Source organism: Saccostrea echinata, unplaced genomic scaffold (assembly GCF_033153115.1).
Source record: "Saccostrea echinata isolate AGI-Se365-2 ecotype Australia unplaced genomic scaffold, CSIRO_AGI_Sech_v1 ptg000028l, whole genome shotgun sequence".
Taxonomy (NCBI): Eukaryota; Metazoa; Mollusca; class Bivalvia; order Ostreida; family Ostreidae; genus Saccostrea; species Saccostrea echinata.
Window position 1 is genome coordinate 2,382,495 of NW_026889777.1, and position 21,389 is coordinate 2,403,883.

Consider the following 21,389-nt stretch of genomic DNA (forward strand, 5'->3'; position numbering starts at 1 on the left):
TACAAAAAGTGGAATATAATCAGATAATATTCTCTTTAGAGAAGTGGACAGGCTTTCGCCTATACATCCATGGATGTAGGCAAAAGCCTGTCCACTTCTCTAAAGAGAACTTACCAACAAAAATTTGACCTCATGACCTTGACTTGGTTGTATATTCATTTGCCTTAAAATGGGTTTGCCCTTGACCCCGTTCACTCTATATCTTGTTCGCCCAAAGTCCATTTGTTCTTTCTATGTAGTCGGTTAAACTTTCGTTATTTCATTTGATTTGATTGAATTTCATGAATTTCTCTATTTAGATTACAATTTGTAATATCCCCAATACTTGAATTTTCAGTATAGATGAAGAAATAAAAAGAAACTCTTAAGTAATCGATGTGATACACGTTAATTTATTAGTAATGTTTTATAACATTATATTAAGTTTAGAATTAAAAGATAAGTAATAAACCTGTTGCTCCGACGCAGCTTGTCCCCAATTTAAAATGGCCTATCAACATGATTAATGTCACTCTCAATTTCCTTTATTATTTTCAAAACATACATTTAATACGAATCTTAAATAACAAAACAAAACAATTAATGAAAGTATTCCCTAATTTACCGTACTTATGTAATAAATTAACAGCAATTAAACTGATTACATTGATAAACATTGAAATCGGAAATAAAGTCAATACTGATGGAAAGGAAATTTATATATTATATATTTTACTTAATTCTATTTAATAAAAAAATCAACAATAATGATGACATAATTAAAATATCACCAATAGGGCGAACAGGATATATAGCGAACGGGATGCAGGGCGAACGAGATTTATACATGCGAACAGGTAGATAGGGCGAACGGACTCAATACCCCTTGCCTTGGAGTTTGACTTAACTTTGGCCATAACCTGTGAATAGTTGGTGCTAGCTAGTTCTTTCTTATTTAATAAATGTATTTCTTGTAACAAAACCTTTCATTGGGTACAGATACATGTAACAAACATTTTTTATCTCCTGCCCTACATGTATGGGGCATCAGTACTAGTGTTTCACAAACACATCTTTTAATTGTCCCCATTTTTTAAACTGTAAATTTATATCATAACCCAACAGGCTTTTATATCCCATTTGGGTGAGTAGTGCCTGGAGTCTAATAAATGTATTATATAATGCCAGACTGTGGATATCAGGCTGGTTTGTTCAATATCATTGTAAAAAGGTTCCTGGTATTTTGTTCGATTCCCAGTCCAGCCATTTTCTTATTTCCTGTTGCATTTGGTGCTAGCTGAGTAGCTCTTGACAATCCCTGGACTTTCAGGTGAAAACATGCCAATGGCCAAAAGATCTGAGTTTGTGTCTTTGAGAGCAAAAAAATTTACCTTTTCCTCAAAGTAGTTTTGCTTTGAAGACATTTCCATCATCAATTTTATAAATCAACGTGTTTTTTTTTTGCACTAGATTCACAGATTGAATAATAAAAATGCAAGTAAACACAATGTTGAAGAATCAAAATCTAAATGAAAGTAGAAAAACAATACTTATTAATAATTAAGGTAAGCTGATATGAATAGTAACATTGTCTGTCTGTTACCAGCATGTCCACCTCTTAGAATCTTGGCTATGACTGTTAACAAGTCAAAACTTCAACTTGCTGCAGAATCGTTTGATTGGTTGAGAAGTAATACCCATTTGCACATGTAAATTAGTCAGGTCATTAGAGAGGTCGTGTCACAAGTCATTTAGAATAATCATATCCTATTGTATGAGAGGTGCGTGTCGGGCCAAGGCTTAAATTGAACTATTGCTGTCACCTTAAGCCCTGTATCTCTCATATGGTAGAAAACTCATAAACTAACTCTCAAATATTATGTACATGTTGGGTGAGAACGGGAACAGTATGATATTTTCTGCTGAACTTGACATATATTTTCTGAAAATTAAGAAAATAAGGTTTTTGTAAAGCTAGACACAAGAAGTTCTTGCGTCATTATAATATTGATTAATAAAGTATTTGCTACATTGTAAATTACACTGTGCAATTGAAGAAAACATCTTTCGACAAGCTAAGTTTATAAAGTTAGAAGTTTAAGGGTCAGTTAAGACAACCAAATATCATGCTTTGTTCTTTTAGATTTTAAAGACCAGATGATAATTAATTTATCCCATTTGTTTCAGGCTTGAGAGATACTGCTCTGCAGTAATTTTAGCATATAAATCAAAACAAGAAAATATCTAACCAGAAGAAAATTTGAAGGTACATCTATCCTGTCAAGTCTTAAAGTAGTTGAAAATAGAAATCTGGGGAATTGTTAAAATAAATGTCAGTTTGTTTATAATCATTGGTTTTAATATCCTACACATGTAGCAATAATTTTTTTATAGACATATTTTAGCTGCATTAAATGAAAAAAAATGTCAGAGAGAGAGAGAGAGAGAGAGAGAGAGAGAGAGAGAGGATCAGCTGTTGCAGCCAGCTTCATCATCTTGATTATTCATTAACTCTCAGAATTCCTATAGCCATCAGGGTTTCTTTTATGAGTGAGAATTCACTTTGCATGCTGTGTTGTACTTCTTCTGCATGGCTTCTCATTCTTAATCTGTTGATAGGAACTGTGAGAGAATAAAATGTCTAAAAAGATTACTTGTCACAGGAAGTTGTCGGAATTGATGGATTGGGGGAGAAGAGGAGTCCAGTAGTCCATGTCTGAAAATTACAGACCTTAAATTACAGAGAATTAAAACACTCATGAATGTGTGTAATACTCTGTGAAAAAAGTAAAAATGTATGGACAAGAAAAGCTTTCCTATAGCTATAAGCATGTTTTGCTTGAATTTATGAAATAAATTTATGTGAATAATGTGAAAATGTTATTTCTATTTTAGATTTTTTTTTTCACATATTATCAGTTTACATTCTATGTGTATTTAACCTTAAATTATTACTTTATTTTACATATGTATTTATCTTTACAGAATATGCACTTTGGAAGTGAAAGAGAACTAAATGTGACAATGTAAGATATGACACATAACAATATTGCTGCCCTGTAGGAAGGAACTAGCAGGTAAATAATTTCTAAATAGGACCAATGGTTACCATGGTTACAATGTAAACTTCTCTGTAGTGAGATTTTTTATTACATTTTCAACAGTGAAATACTGTAATTTATTATATGAAATTAATTAAAAGTTGATATTATCAATATTAGCATAGGGATCACTCTCTAATGTTATGCATTGAATGAGGAGATTCTTGTTTCAGAATGATACTGAACCTGCATCGGTTATCTGTCTTCATGCCTCATGAGAACTTAGTTCTTTAATTAATAGTCACAAATTTTCATCTATTTACAATATGTTCAACATTTTTAATCTTAGAGCTTTACCATGTAATGAATTCTTACTTCGATTTGTAATTTATGAATCTTTTCACTCAGATTAATATACATGTAGTTTCCAAGGTTAAACACTTCTGTCATATTTGTTGACTTTTGTTAACCTGAAAGGTATATATACCTCAATCTTTTTTGCTTCAGCTCTTTCAAATCAAATCTATAAGGCAGAGTTGACTCAAAGCATCTTTTGAGCCTTGAGTGTGCAAGAAAATTAGAATAGGGCAAAAAAAATGACATGACAATATTACAAAAAAAAGAAGGAAAAAAAAGAATTATATGCATTAATTTGGATTTTCTGACTCAATCTACAGCTATTATGTTGGTGCTCATTAGAGTGTTTATACACGTTATATGACTGTTTTCCCCTTGTTCCTCCATCACAGACACATAATTCAGCCATTACAGGTAGTTACCAGTCTTTTGTCCCTACCAAACTCGGCTTTTATCTCTCGTTGATCGCTAAGCTCCAATCACAGGCAGGAAGCTGATAATTACCTGAAGTCGGATATCACATCATTAGAAGGACATGCAATTCTCGAGAAACATTAAGAAAAAAAAGGCCTGTCTGATAATCTGCAGTCAATAAAAAATTAATAATGTGGGAGAATGAAATACTTAATAAATTCTATGATTTAATTCATTCATAATTGAAAAGTACATTTAGTTTGACAGTTTTAACCTCAAGATATTCATTAACTTTATAAGTACATGCATTTTATTAGCTCACCTAAACCAAAAGATCAATTATCAGTTTTGCTTTTCTGATTGAAATTTGTCCATTGCCTGTTGTCTTTGTTGTTGTTATTGTAAACATTTCACATATTCATCTTCTTCTCCAGAACCATTGGTCCAATTTGAACCAAACCTAGCACAGAGTATCTCTTGGTAAAGGAGATTCAAATTTTTCCAAATGAAGTGCCACGCCATCTTCCAAGAGGAGATAATAAAGAAATAGTGAAAATTGCATGGGGTCATTTAAAAATCTTCTCAAGAACCTCTGGGCCAGAAAAGATGAAACTTTAGTGAAAGGTTTCTCAGGAAGGGTATATATCAAGTATGTTCAAATCATGACACCCAGGGGTACCATATGACCACTATGGGTGATCAAAGTTTTACATAGGAATACAAAGGAAAAATCTTCAAAATTCTTCTTCTCAAGAACAGCAAAGTCTTGATTAGTCATATTTATATGGAAGCATCCTCAGGTAGTGTAGATTCATTTTTCTTCAAATCATGCCCCCAAGAGGTAGGGTAGGGCCATGAAGGGCAATCAAAATTTTAGATACACATAGAAATATATAGTAAAAATCATCTTCTAGGGAACAGCAAAGTCATGATACATGTAAGTCATATTTATATGGAAGCATCCTCGGGTAGTGTAGATTCAAGTTTGTGCAAATCATGATGCCCCAGGGTAGGATTGGGCCACAATATTTTATTTTAAATGTACAAAAGAAGATGTAGGGGAAAACCCTACTGATAAAGAACAGAAGGACCATAGTAACTCAGGTGAGTGTTGTGGCCCATGGGCCTTTTGTTCGTATATGTATACGTGAGGACAGAGGACATAATCTTTTTATAACATATATTAAGAGTTATTTCCCTTATATTCTGCAAAATTGTTGCCTGTTACATGTATACTTATGTAAGCAGTCCCCCAAATGATAAGAGATATAAAGACAATGGATATATTGATCAGTTGCTCAATAATTAATTAGTTTAATAAAATATGAATATCATTGCAGTGAAAGATTTAAGGCTATTTATAGTAACACTTGCTACGAACAAAAAAATTGATGCATGGATTGTATATAATTTTCAATTTAATTTTGGTTGTAAATGAATCAAATACCAAATTCCTTAAATGTGAAGAAATTGTAAATTTTCTATGCAAATATTATATGTATTCCTAATTCTCACTTTTCGTCATTCCCCTTATAACTGTACATGTATATACATTAAATTTTATTTTTTTAAGAATCGCTGTATATTAGGACACTATATGCTGAGAAATCTTGAATAAAAATTAAACCTTACAAAGTTAAACTTACTTTTTTATTTATACATAAATATAGGTAGATCTGGACAGGTATATATTTTCAATATTTTTGAAAAAAAAGTTTGTAGCAAGTGGCCTTATAAGGAAATAAAACACTCTAAAGGCATGCTCTTATAAAAGACTATTGGAAGGAAAAGCACTGATGTTTAAAATTTGCTATGGAATTTTTATAGGAAATTGTAAAGCCATAACTCTGTCTAATGAAACAGCAGATGATTTGAGAAAACTTCAATCAATAGAAACATACGACTGAGAAGTGTAATAAAACCCTCTAATTACGGATTTATTGCAGATTTACTTTAGAAGCTTGTCACTGTTGCGATTCCGCTGCAGGAATTATGAAATTCCCTAATGAACGGGATGTACAAGCATTCTGGGAATGGAGGGGATTTTGAACATTAAAAAGATTGAGTATCAGCATGATCAGGCTTTTACAGATAGATGTTTTCAGCTGAAACGAATAATGGATAAAGTAAGGGGTCATGCATGCATTGTCAGTATTTCTCAAGACTTTACCTAAGATTTTTTTTACCCTTCGTTAATATTAAAAGAAGTAAATTAGCTTACATGCAATGGAATCTCTCAGATTTTTATGCATTTTCAAGGTACATGTCAATTTCTTAAGTTGTTGTCACTCAAAGACAGCTCAACAGAAGGGCCTAAGAAGAGAAGAAACGGAAAGTGAAAATGTTAATAAGCCCCACAGGATTAACTTATGAATAGAAAGTTTTCATTTAATATCTCATGTAACATGTATTGGGTTGGGAGTGTGTGTTTGTTGAAAGGGGGTGGGGGGTGGGGAAGGGAGATACTGATGCACTGTTAACTTATAAAATTTGAAATTTTTCGGTAAAATTGAAAATTGAATGCTTGACAATTCTTCATTTCCTGCAATGAAATATTTTAATTAATATTAACCCTGCACACATTGTTAAACGAATATTAGAAAAACCTCAAATGTGACATTTTTTCAGATTTTGCAATTGTATATAATATATTAATTACAGTAATTCATTGTTGAAAATGTAATCAAATATATATATATATATATATATATATATATATATATATATATATATATATACATATATATATATATATATATATATATATATATATATATATATATATATATATATATATATATATATATTTACATTTGCAAATGTTTTCCCTTATATAACACTATTGAAAGCAACGCGTATCTGTATCCATATAAACACAGGTTCCTCGCATCATAAACGTTCGACGTAATTTCAAAGTGACGTCATAAAGGGTTGACGCTCAAACAATGGATCAAATACGTGCCGTTGAGTTTGAAAAATAAAACATTTCACGAGTTAAAGATTATAATCAGGAAAACATAAAATATGAATAAGTCATAAATGTAAATATAAGTAATAAGGTATCATTTTTAAACATCTATTGGATATAAATACGGGTTGGTACGAGATCAAATTTACCATAAAGCCCTTCGGGCTTTAAGGAATTTGATCTCGTGACCAACCCGTATTTATATCCCGATAGATGTTTAAAAATGATACCTTATCCCATTCACGGGCTCACGGTGGTACACCAAAATTCACGGGAAATGAAAATTTGTAGCGTATTCTGAATTTTTTTACCGTAAACCGCCATTTCTCTTTCATTCTCACTCTCGCAACATCGGAAATCTTGTTTGATGTGTGACTTGCTGCGTTTGGTTAATGTAACAAAACATCATGAAGGACGGTGTGAAACATTCCAGCGATAATTACATTGTAATTAAAACATATCAAAGATTTTTGTTGGGCTGAATATTTTTAAAAGGACCATCATTTAGGTTTTTTTCCAACTGTAATTAGTTAAAATTTTGTCAATAGAAATTAAAGACGTTTACAAGAGGAAACTTTTTTTTCTTTGCTTATAGGCATAAGTATTATCCTTTCTAACACAGTAAGAGAAATGATTTTAGCATCATTAGAAAAATGCAGATGACTGGAGATGACCAGACTCTTGCATTTAACACTGTACTGTGGAAGTCTTTTTACCAAATTCAAAATTCACCTATCGCATTGATTTTTCGTCAATATTTTGTACAGGTTTTTGTACAGTTTTTTGATGAACAATGTATAGTATTTTCACCTAAATTCCAGTATTTTGATGACTCTTGTACAGTATTTTGGTCTAAAAATTATCACATGTATGACATATACAAAAGGGTTTTCTACAATTCAAGTCAAAAATCTATGAATAAATCTTTTGAATAATGAAAGATTTATATATTAATCTGTTTTTTCATTGATTCCACAATCATTATGTAGAAAATTTGAATTGCTCCAGATCGGCAGTATTTTAAATTCTGTAACAACTAGAAATGCATTTAGTATAAATTGATTATAGTCATAGGGGCTTTTCTTCCGAATTGTTAAATGTAAAGTTTAAAAAAGACGTACCACATCTATATACATAAACTCTACAAAGGACGAAAGCTCTCATCTTGAAACTCACTTTAGCAACTATTTCTGGACTCTAAAGCATTAATTTATTTCATTGCCATAGTTCTGTCCACTACAATGATGATTTTCCTAAATGTTCATGCGGTTGTCAGTTGTCAACACATGTTTAATCGAAAGAAAACGGATACAATTTCTTGGATTTGGGGCTCATTTTTCTAGGGGACAGAACTATGGTAATGAAATAAATTAATGCTTTAGAGTCCAGAAATAGGTGCTGAAGTGAGTTCCGGTATTTTTTCCAATATGAGAGCTTTCGTCCCTTGTAGAGTTTATGTATATAGGTGTGGTACGTCTTTTTTAAACGTGGTTTTTCTTGACTGAAAGTGTCAGAATCTCTATTTTAAAAACTAAGTGTATTTAAAGAAGATTCAATTTTTTTAAAATTTACTTTACATTTAACAATCCAGAAGACAAGCCTCTATCAGGGTTCGAAATTCACTATATACAACTCGCTAAATGCGAGTTAGAATTCCCAAATTGCGAGTTAAAAATTAAGTAACTCGCAAAAACTAGTGAGTTGATTTTTTTTCCTTGGGAAAAAATCAGTCCCTTCTTGGTTATAGTTTTCATTTTGGTTATGTATTTTATTTTCCCCTTCTTTAAATATCAGCATGGCTATTTTTTTTTTTTTAAACAGCAGTTAGGAGAGGGTGCTGAAGTCAAATGAACAGCACCAACAATGATGATCATCTGTTTCATTTGAAATCTTCAAAAATAATAGGCATGGGAAAAGGGTTAATTATAACCCTCGAAAAAAAAAAAAGTTGTGAATGAGTAATTTGTGAAACTCTATTATAAAATTTGTAAGAACTTTGTCACTTTTTAATAATAGATGTATAAATACATGTACAGTAGTTTAATTCCTCATATTGCAGTTCAATTATCAAGATAAAGTGAGAAAAAACATGCATTGAAACTGTAGCAAAATTATATAAAATGACAAAACAAAGCTTTTGATTTAAATCAATAATTTAAATAAAAGTCACACTGTTGTTGTATTTTGCGTATTGAACAGTAGTTACTCTTTCCGTAAGTTACATGTGTTTAATTTTTATTTCAAAAAGGCTGTTCTAAGAAAATTGCAAGTAGTCTTATAGAATTGCTAGTTCACTTTAATGGTACTCGCAATTATTTGTGAGTTGTAATTTTAGGGAGTTTCTAACAATGCTCTATGATTATAGTGGCCAGGAATCTCCACGATTCATGATCACATTCTAATTGATTTTGTTTTCTTTATCCTCTCCATATATTTTGCTTAAGTTTTGAAAATTCATAATGTACTTATAAAGTAAATTTTACAAAATTTTGAAAAAGTTTGTCTTTATGATGTAATTAATAAAACACTATACCCAAAGCAAGTCAAATCTGTGCAGGTTAGCAGCACAGGCACAGGAAGAAATGTCACAATTATTTGAAAAAGTCCTCTAATCCAGATTTTATTGCAGGCCTAAATCTATCAGAATCAACACTTGGGGGAGATTTTTATTTTCAGTCAAATCACAAGGGATGGGGGCTGTCTTTTTTATACTCTGTGTTTTATTTTATTTTCAGTGTAGAGCTGGTGGCGTATTGATTTTTCTTTACATTAGCTATTAGTCACTGCCTTTTCTGGTGACAAACAGAACAGAGCAAACACGCTGAGAAAGTGAGCAGCCGTGGGAGTTCCGGCTTTCTCCTCCCTGGGCTACAGAAAGAGGGGGATGTGGATCTGATGTACAGGTACTTCCTGGCGTAACTGTTTACCTGTGGATCTAGAACATCATACCAGTATTGGTAAGTGAATAAAGAGAGATAACTCTTCATTGTCTGTTTGAAATGGTCCCATTTCTCCTTTTACTGTGACAGTAATAATGTTGAATATTATGTTATATTTACAATGGATATGTACTTTTCTTATAAAATGTGTTTCATAAAGCACGTTATTAATAAGCCTGTTAATTAGTATGTCAGCACAACTGTCTGTGTATAATTATTGATGAACATCAAAAATTTATAATTCAATGCCTTATTATGTTTTGATGGACCAGTGCATGATTTTACCCTTGAATCCAGACGCATAAAAGGATCCTGTCCTTATTGAGAATTAACTTTTTTTTGCCCAAAATTTAGGTAAAAATTCCCAAATAAGCACATTGAAATTTTCAGTGCTTTTTATAAGCTCACCTGAGCTGAAAGCTCAAGTGAGCTTTTCTGATCACCTGTTGTCCGTCGTCCATCCGTCTGTCCATCCGTCCGTCTGTCTGTCTGTCCGTCCGTCCGTCCGTCTGTAAACTTTTCACATTTTCAACTTCTTCTCAAGAACCACTGGGCCAATTTTAACCAAATTTGGTACAAAACATCCTTGGGTGAAGGGGAGTTTAGATTGTAAAAATGAAGGGCCAAGCCCCCTTCAAAGGGGAGATAATCAAGAAAAGACAAAAATTGGGTGGGGTCATTAAAAAACCTTCTCAAGAACCACTGGGCCAGAAAAGCTGAAACTTATGTGGAATCATCCTGGGGTAGTGTAGATTCTAAATTGTTCAAATCATGACCCCCGGGGGTAGGGCAGGGCCACGATAGGGAATCCAAGTTTTACATTGAAATATGTAGAAAATATCTTTAAAAATCTTCTTCTCAAGAACCACTGGGCCAGAAAAGCTGAAACTTAAGTGGAAGCATTCTGGGGTAGTGTAGATTCTAAATTGTTCAAATCATGACCCCCAGGGGTAGGGCGGGGCCACAATAGAGAATCCAAGTTTTACATTGAAATATATAGGAAAAATCTTTAAAAATCTTCTTCTCAAGAACCACTGGGCCAGAAAAGCTGAAACTTATGTGGAATCATCCTGGGGTAGTGTAGATTCTAAATTGTTCAAATCATGACCCCTGGGGGTAGGGCGGGGCCACAATAGGGAATCCAAGTTTTACATTGAAATATGTAGAAAATATCTTTAAAAATCTTCTTCTCAAGAACCACTGGGCCAGAAAAGCTGAAACTTACGTGGAATCATCCTGGGGTAGTGTAGATTCTAAATTGTTCAAATCATGACCCCCAGGGGTAGGGCGGGGCCACAATAGGGAATCCAAGTTTTACATTGAAATATATAGGAAAAATCTTTAAAAATCTTCTTCTCAAGAACCACTGGGCCAGAAAAGCTGAAACTTATGTGGAATCATCCTGGGGTAGTGTAGATTCTAAATTGTTCAAATCATGACCCCCAGGGGTAGGGCGGGGCCACAATAGAGAATCCAAGTTTTACATTGAAATATGTAGAAAATATCTTTAAAAATCTTCTTCTCAAGAACCACTGGGCCAGAAAAGCTGAAACTTATGTGGAATCATCCTGGGGTAGTGTAGATTCTAAATTGTTCAAATCATGACCACCAGGGGTAGGGCGGGGCCACAATAGGGAATCCAAGTTTTACATTGAAATATATAGGAAAAATCTTTAAAAATCTTCTTCTCAAGAACCACTGGGCCAGAAAAGCTGAAACTTATGTGGAATCATCCTGGGGTAGTGTAGATTCTAAATTGTTCAAATCATGACCCCTGGGGGTAGGGCGGGGCCACAATAGGGAATCCAAGTTTTACATTGAAATATGTAGAAAATATCTTTAAAAATCTTCTTCTCAAGAACCACTGGGCCAGAAAAGCTGAAACTTACGTGGAATCATCCTGGGGTAGTGTAGATTCTAAATTGTTCATATCATGACCACGGGGGGTAGGGCCACAAAAGGTATAACAACGTAGGAAATCAGGTGAAGAACAGCAGGGCCAAAGTTACTCAGGTGAGCGTTGTGGCCCATGGGCCTCTTGTTTAAAAAGAAATTAGAATCTTGTTTGTTTGTTTGCTGTTTAATGTCCCTTCGAGAATTTTCACTCATATTGAGACACCACCACTTGCTGAGGGGGGGGGGGGCGCAAATTTAGACCTGCATATACTCTGCACTTATGGCTTTGAGCAGTGAGGGAACTTTTTCATGCCAGCTGAAACCTACTGAAACAGGGGACCTCTGTTTATAAGGTCTCATCCAAAGGACTGGTTTCCAAGTCACAGAGTGGATTCTAACTCATAACATGGGCATCAACTCCTTACTCTGGGACTCTATAGAGCAAACTCTCTAACCACTGTGCCACGTGGCTGACTATGATGATTCCTAAAGAGATGGGAATAAGCTTTTATTCTACAGAAAAACATAATATGAGACATCAGTATTTCCAAATGTTTCCAGTTTTCTTATTTAAAATTTCAAGTTGAACGAGTACAGGGCCCTGCACCAAAAAAGGTCAATTTAGCCCCTGATTAACTTGGATGGTTTAACCTTAAAATTTCACATCAGACTCCTTGTATCATCACTGAGAATCAACTGCTCAGTATGTAAAATATGATGTAAATTTAAGTAAATTTAAATCGCGTAATAATTGTCTCCATAGGATCAGAATATCATCGCTGACTATAATTGATTATGCAGATGCAGGAAATCTATTGTCATTGTTATAGAATGAAATATGGAGATAACGAACAGTATTCAAACACTTCATTAGACTGAATTCATGTACTGTCTTACTTACTTTTCCAAGGTTTCTATAATTGTAAAACAGAACAAGTGCACTTTCAAAATGATATTAAAACTCAATGAGATTTTTAATTTAATTTTTCTATTGAAGGAATTAAAAAACACCATTGAAAGAAATTAGATAATACATCTACATGATAATACATCTACGTGTATTAAAGGACACTGCTTACATATATATATAATTATAAGTCATATTGTGTTCTGATCATTTTTTTTCTGAATAACAATCAATATGGCGCTTCTGGTTCATATGATTATTGTTTATTATTTTCACGTCAATTTAAAAACCCAAGTAAATTTGCAATTCAATAGGAAAACTGAGAAAATATCCTTACAAAGTCTCTAGACAGATTTTGATATACATGGAGTTATATCTAATCATTTCAGTATCTTTCTTGTCTCTTTTATCCTATATCTCTTTAAAAAAAAAGTTAGTACTTGAACAAGCCATGTATTTAAAAATGGTCCATAAAAATGTTAATTGCTTAGATTAATTAAGTTATAATATGGTTTGTATTTCACTGTGTCCTCCATAGCTTTTGAATGATCTATACATGTATATACTTCACTATTTAATATACAATGTATATTTGTATATTAAATGTAAAGGTCATGCATAAATGCAACAAAGGTTTATAAATTAAGTTGTTAATGGCTAAATATATATTTTGCAGAAAAATTAATTCATCCAAGGAAATCATCAAAATTTTATGTCATATCTCAGCATAGATTTTGTCCTTGTGGTTTATAATAGTTATTCTTGAAAAGTCGTGCAATATTAATAGAATTATTTTAAAATAGCCTGTGGTGAAATAAAAATAAAGGCAGAGTTATAAGGGAAGATTTATGTGTATACACATTCTTTGGTTTGAAAGTTCTCATGAAGATTTTTTAATTCAGGTTTAAGCCCTTTTAAGTTGTTAATTTATTTTTTGGGTAATTTAATTGTGATTAAATTTGTAACTGATCTGTTTAGGTCAATCAGATTGATCCAATAATTATAGTGTATAAGTACAAAAGTTACTTTTTTATTAATTGAAGTTAACGAAAAACAAATGAGATTAAATTTTTATACATCTTAAGGCTAGAACGTCTAGGGCGTGCAGTGAAAATTAATGAAGGAATTAGTTCATGTTAAAGACATTTAATGAGATGAAAAAGATTAAACCCAAACTTGGGAGAGTGGCCAATAGATATATACTTTCTCATGGCCTGTTTGAAACACCTTTGTCAGGAGGTTTCTCACAATGGTTAATTAACATAGTTTAATTTCTTCTGCGTCTTTCAGGAAGAAAGTTTTCAGACATGCAAGTGGTATTGTACATGGGAATGATTTGACGATACAAATTCAAGGTTAGTGAATAACTTTTATTAACTTTTATGATTCATAACCATGCAGTGTATAATATTACTTAATTCTGTATTGCTTGCGTGTTGCAAAGGATTTTTTTTCCTATGAGATTAAATTTTGTCATTCGCAAAAATGATACATGAAATGACAGCATATAAATTAAGTCTCTTCTCTGTAAATCAAAATGAGAATGCTGTGACATTTTGTACTAAGTAGATATTCCCTTGCTCTTCCCTGAAGATGAGTTATTTAAGGCTTATTTTATTAATTTTTGATATGAAAATATAAAAACTTCTTATATAATATTTATGATACAATATTCATCGTAAATACCACAGATCTATATAGCGAAGTTAATTATATCTAGATTATAAGTTCTAAACAAAAACGTCATTAACTCTATAAAGATTGTGCAACATATTTTTTTTACTGTGTTTTGACTGAGGTGATGTTTAAATCACTTTTTGCACTAAGCAATGCTAGAATAAGTGAACTGCAGTGTAAATTTAGCATGTTTTTCTAAATATATCATTGAAATCAATGGAATATTAAGATAATGACCAGTAATCAAGCTCAAAAGCCTATTGAAACGATACAAATTTGGAGCAGAGCAAGCATGGACCTCCAAAACATCAGAGGTGGGATCATGTACCATATGGAGTATTAAGTAGATATGTCATTGAATATTACATAATCTGGATTCTGATCTGCAAGACATGATAATTTATATAAAATGAGCATCTATTATGTGTCTGAATTTATCTCCCATGCTAAAGATGCTAGATTATTAGATAGTCCTTTATATTGTGCATCTACTACATGTCTGAATTTATCTTCCATGCTAAGGATGCTAGATTATTAGATGGTCCTTTTTAAGGCACAAGCTGCTGTAGTCGTGATGTACATGTAACAGACTGTCAGCCCATTATCCCCCTTCACTGAATCCCCCATAAATCCCTTCTGCCGTCAACTCAGGAACTCTCCTCTAGATCTAGATGAATGTGCCTTCCTATAATTCTATTCATGTCTTTTGTTGAGATATGAAGGTGAATGAGATGTTATATGGAAGCTATATACATGTCACATGGATGCAGAATCTGTAATCAATCCTGACGACATAAGTATATTGTGTTAGAAAGAAATGTGGACACAAAGCAAGTTGTAGCAGATGGGGGTGTGAATAGGGAAGGTTTAAATAAGCATATGCTAAGCAGTGTTAGAGATACCAGAGAAAAAGAGAGACTGTCGAAATTCATGTATGTATGTAAATAGTTATAATTTTTAACAAATTAATTTGTAAATTACTTAACTGACTAAGTGAGTAAAGAAAAAAAAACTAATAATTTTCTCATCATTTTTATGGGGTTTATAGACATGCAAAATTTGTTTTGCACATAAAACCACCTGCAGAAATTTTTTCCTGCGGTTTCCTCAAGTCTGGGATATAATGTACAAGGTAGTTCAAGCATGGAGTATATAATTATAAGGAAATAAGGAATATAATTTTACGTAATTGCACAAAATACTGTCTTGTACCTGTTAAATAAAAAGAAAAAAGAAAATTGCAGACTTTTATAAGTGAGGGTATATGTTAAATATGAATCATGCATATGTGTCATGGAGAATTCCTACATTGATAAAAAAAATGCATCACTTGTCTATGATTGAAATTTGGTTTAAATTAATGCATAAGAGATCCATTAAAGATTGATGCTGAACTTTTTTGTAATATATGTATTAATATGTTAACCAATGATAAATAAGGTACAGCAAAGTATTTATAAACATATAAAATAAAATTAAAGCGGAGAGAATTCTACACTTTGTTAAATTACCATATGTTCATATTCAATAATAATTTAATTTCTCTCAAAATTTCCTACATGTGGTAAACTGTAAATTTGCTTGAGTTCCATTTTATCTCCATCATTGATAGAGAATTGACACAATGTTAAAGTTACACTGATAAGTCTATCAAGTGAGATGATTGGTCATTTTCCTTTAAAGTGTGTTTCCTTAATGCACAAGCTGTAGGCAACATTGACAAATGTTTTCGACCCCAGAAATTTATAAAACCATTGCTTTACTTGTATGTTTCAACAAAAGTATAGGGGAAGTTCATAAAACTTTTTATCTTCAAAATGGGAAGTGAAAGTAGTATGCATTCACAGTTTTGTGCTCCATAAAAGATTGAAGCCAGATCTAAATTAATGAACACTATAATAGCATTTAACAGAAAAGGAAGAAAATCTGTGTTCAGTTGTAAACACTCAGTAAATGCGGAGTCGATTGTAAATTAATAATTGTGGATCTCAGTGTCTTTCTGTGTCACAATTTCCGTTCCTTTGGTCGGCTTCCTGCTATTTCAGAATAGGATATTCACTTCAGCCCTTGTCGACGATTTCATTTTGTGTCAAGTGGCTTCCTTGCATTAGATATTAACAGGAAAATGCATTTCTTTGTCATCAGTTAAAATCCCTGCATGTGTCCCAGTAATTGCGGCTCTTGAAGACGTGAGCTGTAAGTGACTGCTTGATGTTATGGTAAGTCTTTGTCTGTCTGCTTTGATATGAGATTTCTGTTGACACTTAGGTTGGTATTTTCTATGAGAGTTTTTTTTTTTCTATCAAACATAAGTACCATGGACTATAATAGGAGTTTGTTTGTTTGGCCAGGATATGCAACAAAAAAAAGTAAGCATACTGAATATGTTAGAATATATTAATAATCAAGGCATGTTGAGGGTTCTTAATAAATATCAGAAAGGAGTTACATGTACTTGTCAGGGCTATGTGGAGTTGTTAACTGAAAATCTGTCTTAAAAGTTTTTTTTGGGGGGGGGGGGGGGGGGGGGGGCATGCAAAAGAAAAACTATACATTTTCAAAGGACTTTTCCATATAAATATAGACATAATTTTCCTGCAACATTTTAAGGATGTCATAAAGATATTTTTGTAATTTTTAAAGTCGGTGGATGTTGATACATGCATTCTGTTCACTTATTCATAGCAGTCTATAACGGTTACCAGATTGCAGTAAAGACACAGTCAATTAATGTACAGACCCTGAAACGTGCTACTACCCCAAAAAAGCGTGTGACTTTCGTGCGCTTTTCGTTTCGTGCAAACCGTGTAGCGTTTCGTGTAAACCGTGCAGCGTTTCGTGCAAACCGTGTAGCGTTTCGTGTAAACCGTGCAGCGTTTCGTGTAAGCTCCATAGCGTTTCGTGCAAACCGTGTAGCGAGCGTGCGAGAAGCGTGTGAGAAACGTGCGACTTTCGTGTAAGAACCGTGTGAGAAACGTGCGACTTTCGTGCAAGAATCGTGTGAGAAACGTGTACGATTCATTTGGAAGTCCTTTTATTTTAAATATGGCTATCGATGGATCAACATGTCATTCTGTGTTGTTTGTAACTAATATTATCCGGATATATAATGGTGGCATTTTAAGGGTGAAAAAATTCGGAAACAACAAAATAAAATTACTCGGTAATGTATTACATATTTGTTTGATTTTCTTTCTTTTTTATTTCAATAAAGAAGGACAGAAATGTGTTAAAAGTAATTAATTATATGCACATAAATTTTAAGGTATTTGATTCAATACATTTTTTAAAGGGAGCAATACTGAACATTTTTAAAAAAAAATTCATTTGGAATCCGGTCTTGTCTTTTTCATTCATTTATTTGAATCACTTCACCATTTTACAATTATGGGATATAGAGATTACAAGAACATATCGGTGATCAATACAAAATAAAAGATAGATATTGCAGGAGTGAAAAATAAAATGCAAAATTTAGTGCGTTGCTATAAATGTGAAGTATTGGAATTCTAGGCCGGGAGCACAGTTCATTGATTTTCTTTATAAACGAACATAATTTTCTTATATTACTAGATTGTGATACAAATAATTTTGAAACGATGAGTCATTTATAGTCTTTTTTTATGCATAAAATTGGTTGATTTATAATAGTCATATAAATGAATTATAACTCACATGCATCGGCAAATACAGGGTTAAATATTTCCGGGAAGGGGGGGGGGGGGTGATCAAATGAAAACACAAATTGAGTTTCTGTTTTAAACAAGTGTTTTATTGATTATTTTCTTTTTTTTTTTTTTTTTTAAATATTGTTTCTTTCGGGATGCGCCCGATGCACCCCTTAAAACTATATTGGAATCTTCTTTACGCTTTCAACACTCTTCTTACGACAGTGATCAAGGTCATTTACAACAGCGATCACGGACTCCGTGTGCTGGGACTTAAACTTGTTCTGCTACATGTATTATCTCTTGTCAATCATAGCTAAGATGACACCCGACAATAACGATTGATTTTTAATTCATGAAATTGAACGTTTTACTAGTATTTAATGGGTATAAATAAATACCCGTGGATCTTATTTCTTAGATTTATCCTATTGTCTGTAAACAGTGAATTAATTTTCCAGTGTATTCGTGAATAAAATTATAAAGAAATAAATTCTGAATAATTATATATTAGTTGTTTTATTAATCACGCAGTTCTAGAGCATTTTTTCTTCAGTTTTTAGGATTGGACATGTATACATATATATTGAAGGTAATGTTAAGAGCCGCGACTATTGATTACTTAATTATTGATTTTTTTTTTTTTTTTTTTTTTTTTTTTTTTTTTTTTTTTTTGGTCTAGACGGAGTTTGAAATGATGGTGAGTATATTGTTTTTATTTGATAAACACAATGCCTCAACAGAGAACTAAATAATTACAATACCTATTCCCCGGCTTTTCTACCATATAAATTTTAATGATAAATTAAGGTTTAACTCTGTAATGAAACGATATACTTACCATTCTGAATAATGTGCATTTAATGAATTGCACGTATCGGGTCCCGCTGGATATGGCTATCCTTTTATTTTCTTAGAACGGGCACTTGTTTCTATGATAATTTTTCCCCGATGGTATACTTACTGAAACAAGTGCCTGTTATATTTAACCATGTACAGATTTGAAGATACAACAGTAAGATCTCGGTAATCTACCCCCCCCCCCCCCCCCCCCCCTTTCCTGCACAATGTTCCTGTTTGATACAGTTTACTTATTACCTTTGCAAATTCTAAACAGAACCTTATTTAATCAAATGAAATAATTTTTTTACTAAATAAAAAAAATTATAAATCAATCAATAATAAAAAAAAAAAAGGAAAAGAAAATAAATCCGTTTACAGAAATCATACGCAATTTAATATTTTTTTTTTTCAAATCAATAACTGAGTTTATTTGTCAGTAATAAAACGACATTTTAAATATCAAACTATAATTGTAAAAACAATAAATGTTGTAAAAGATTATGAATTACAAATATAATTATTTTTTTCAGTGCGTAATTTAGAGTCTAGTGAGAAAAGGTTTGTACACAGACGATGATAAGCATTTCACCGCGCGGGTCACATACTCAGTGACAACTATTAATTAATATCAACTGAACATTGACTATTTTATCTGTAAATATAGTACTGGTGTAGCGAGTTCTAATCTTAATCTGAATGATTGCAATTCTTAACTAATCTTTGATTAATCCGTAATAATTGAAATAAAGTCCGAGAGATTCCGAATAGAAAATCCAGATCGAGGCCAAAGCGTGCGAGAATCGTGTACAAAGCGTGTGAGAAACGTGTACAAAGCGTTTCGTGCAGGCTTTCGTGTAAACCGTGCAGCCTTTCGTGCAAAGCGTTTCGTGTAAACCGTGTAGCATTTCGTGCAAACCGTGTAGCGTTTCGTGTAAACCGTGCAGCGTTTCGTGCAAACCGTGTAGCGAGCGTGTACCGTTCGTGCAGCGTGCGTGTGGGGTAGTAGCACGTTTCAGGGTCTGTACATAGTAAATGACTTACATTAAGTCTCTAAGTCTGAATTTTTTGGCCTTTGGAATGATGACAATTTTCCAGAGCTGTAACATTTATCTGGTGGTGTATTTTAAAGAAAATTAATGGTACCTTAATTCTCTATAGACTGTGCTTCAGCTAAGTCATTAATTAATTTACTATTAAAATCTTTAAAGGTGCACATAAACCAACCTGTCCACAATATAATGGGAAACATTAAATTGTAAATACTGGTTAAATTTCTACTAATGTATAAGCCTATATATTTTTTCCTATACTTATATATTTTAGCCTATTCCAGATTAATCACAAATACTTTTAACTTGTAGTACATGTAATAACAAACTATTTCAGTATTGACAGAACCATGAAATATGAGCTACATGTATCATATTTCAGCTAATACATATAACTGTATGCCATTTAGTAATGTTTTTGTTGTGTTTATGAATTAAATGGTCATATAAGTGTGAATCACAGATTGAAATAAAAACACATTCTTTTTTTTCCTCCGCTTTTCTCGATCATGACAAGGAGCACATGGTGGGTGTGACCGGTCAGCAGGGGATGTTCACCCTCCATGGCACCTAAATCCACCTCTGATGATTTTGGAGATCCATGTTTGCTCTGCTCCCGATTTGTATTGACCAAAATAATGGATTTTAATTGAGCTTGAATACTGTTTGTTATCTCAATATTACACAGTATCTTAATGTCCAAGCAGAATGTAAATTATCATAGCTAGTTCCCAACTTGATCAGCAAAAATAAAAAAAAAAACTTGACTGCATGGACATGTTTATGTACACAAATCTGCTTCTTTAATAGCCAGGTTTCAGACAGTTTTATTTCATAGCCATGCAGATATCAGATTGCCTTCTCTGCAGTACTGTGTATTCTGTTGTCAGCAACTAATACTTTGTGTCAATACATGTCATTTTGTGTATCCACTGGGGAAATCTTGATTGTCTTGCCAATTTTGGTCAGAGGAAGATAGAAGAATTCAGTTAGGATTGTCACTCTGTAATCCTATTACATGGAAGTCTCTAATACGTTTGGATGACACAGATGCTTCCCTGTAATGAATAGAAGCATTTGTGCAAACAAGATTTTCTCCTTCCAGGAATATTTAGCTCACATCTGCTTGACTAAAGGATTGCTTCACAATTTCCTGTCTTTGCTTGGCTTATTTGAGAATTTTTAATTTCTTATTTAAACACAGATACAGTGGATCAATATTTCTTTTTTTTTTTTCTCCATGTCAGTTAGCTCATCTTCATATACTATGATCCAAGGTAATAGCTTGATTATCTTAGTCTCTTAAATTTAAGTCTTAAATCAAGTCTATTTATAAATATGCGTTTAATAATTTATTAAGGTACACATAAAATTACTTGTTGGATGACCTTGCAGTGCATTTGTATTTATTTAATTATGGTAATTGTCTCGACATATTTTGAAATAAAAAAATTATTTTGGTCATCATAAAAAAATTACTAGTTTCTCATCCAATTTTAAAAAAAAAAAGAATTGTGGCACATAAATTTTATTAGGGCCCCGCAAGGGTGCCCTATAGTAATCACTCTGTCTGTCTGTCTGTCTGTCCGTCTGTCATTCTTCCGTCCACAAATTTCCTGTTTTTTTCCTAATAACTTTTTTTGTAGCTGAC

At 32.6% G+C, this 21,389-nt stretch overlaps 2 protein-coding genes across 2 annotated transcripts in view; one reads left to right on the forward strand and one right to left on the reverse strand.

The window, feature by feature from the left end:
• The first annotated feature begins 3,040 nt into the window (after positions 1–3,040).
• The window catches only part of LOC133194018 (zinc finger CCCH domain-containing protein 10-like), a 53,920-nt gene continuing 35,571 nt past the window's right edge, over positions 3,041–21,389 (forward strand). Inside the window, exons 1-2 of the mRNA XM_061329937.1 lie at positions 3,041–3,056; positions 9,495–9,716. The gene's annotated coding sequence lies outside the window, so the exon portion shown is untranslated. The remainder of the gene's footprint in view (positions 3,057–9,494; positions 9,717–21,389) is intronic.
• Positions 13,029–21,389, reverse strand: part of LOC133194017 (tripartite motif-containing protein 5-like) — a 138,637-nt gene continuing 130,276 nt past the window's right edge. The window contains exon 2 of the mRNA XM_061329935.1: positions 13,029–13,039. The gene's annotated coding sequence lies outside the window, so the exon portion shown is untranslated. The remainder of the gene's footprint in view (positions 13,040–21,389) is intronic.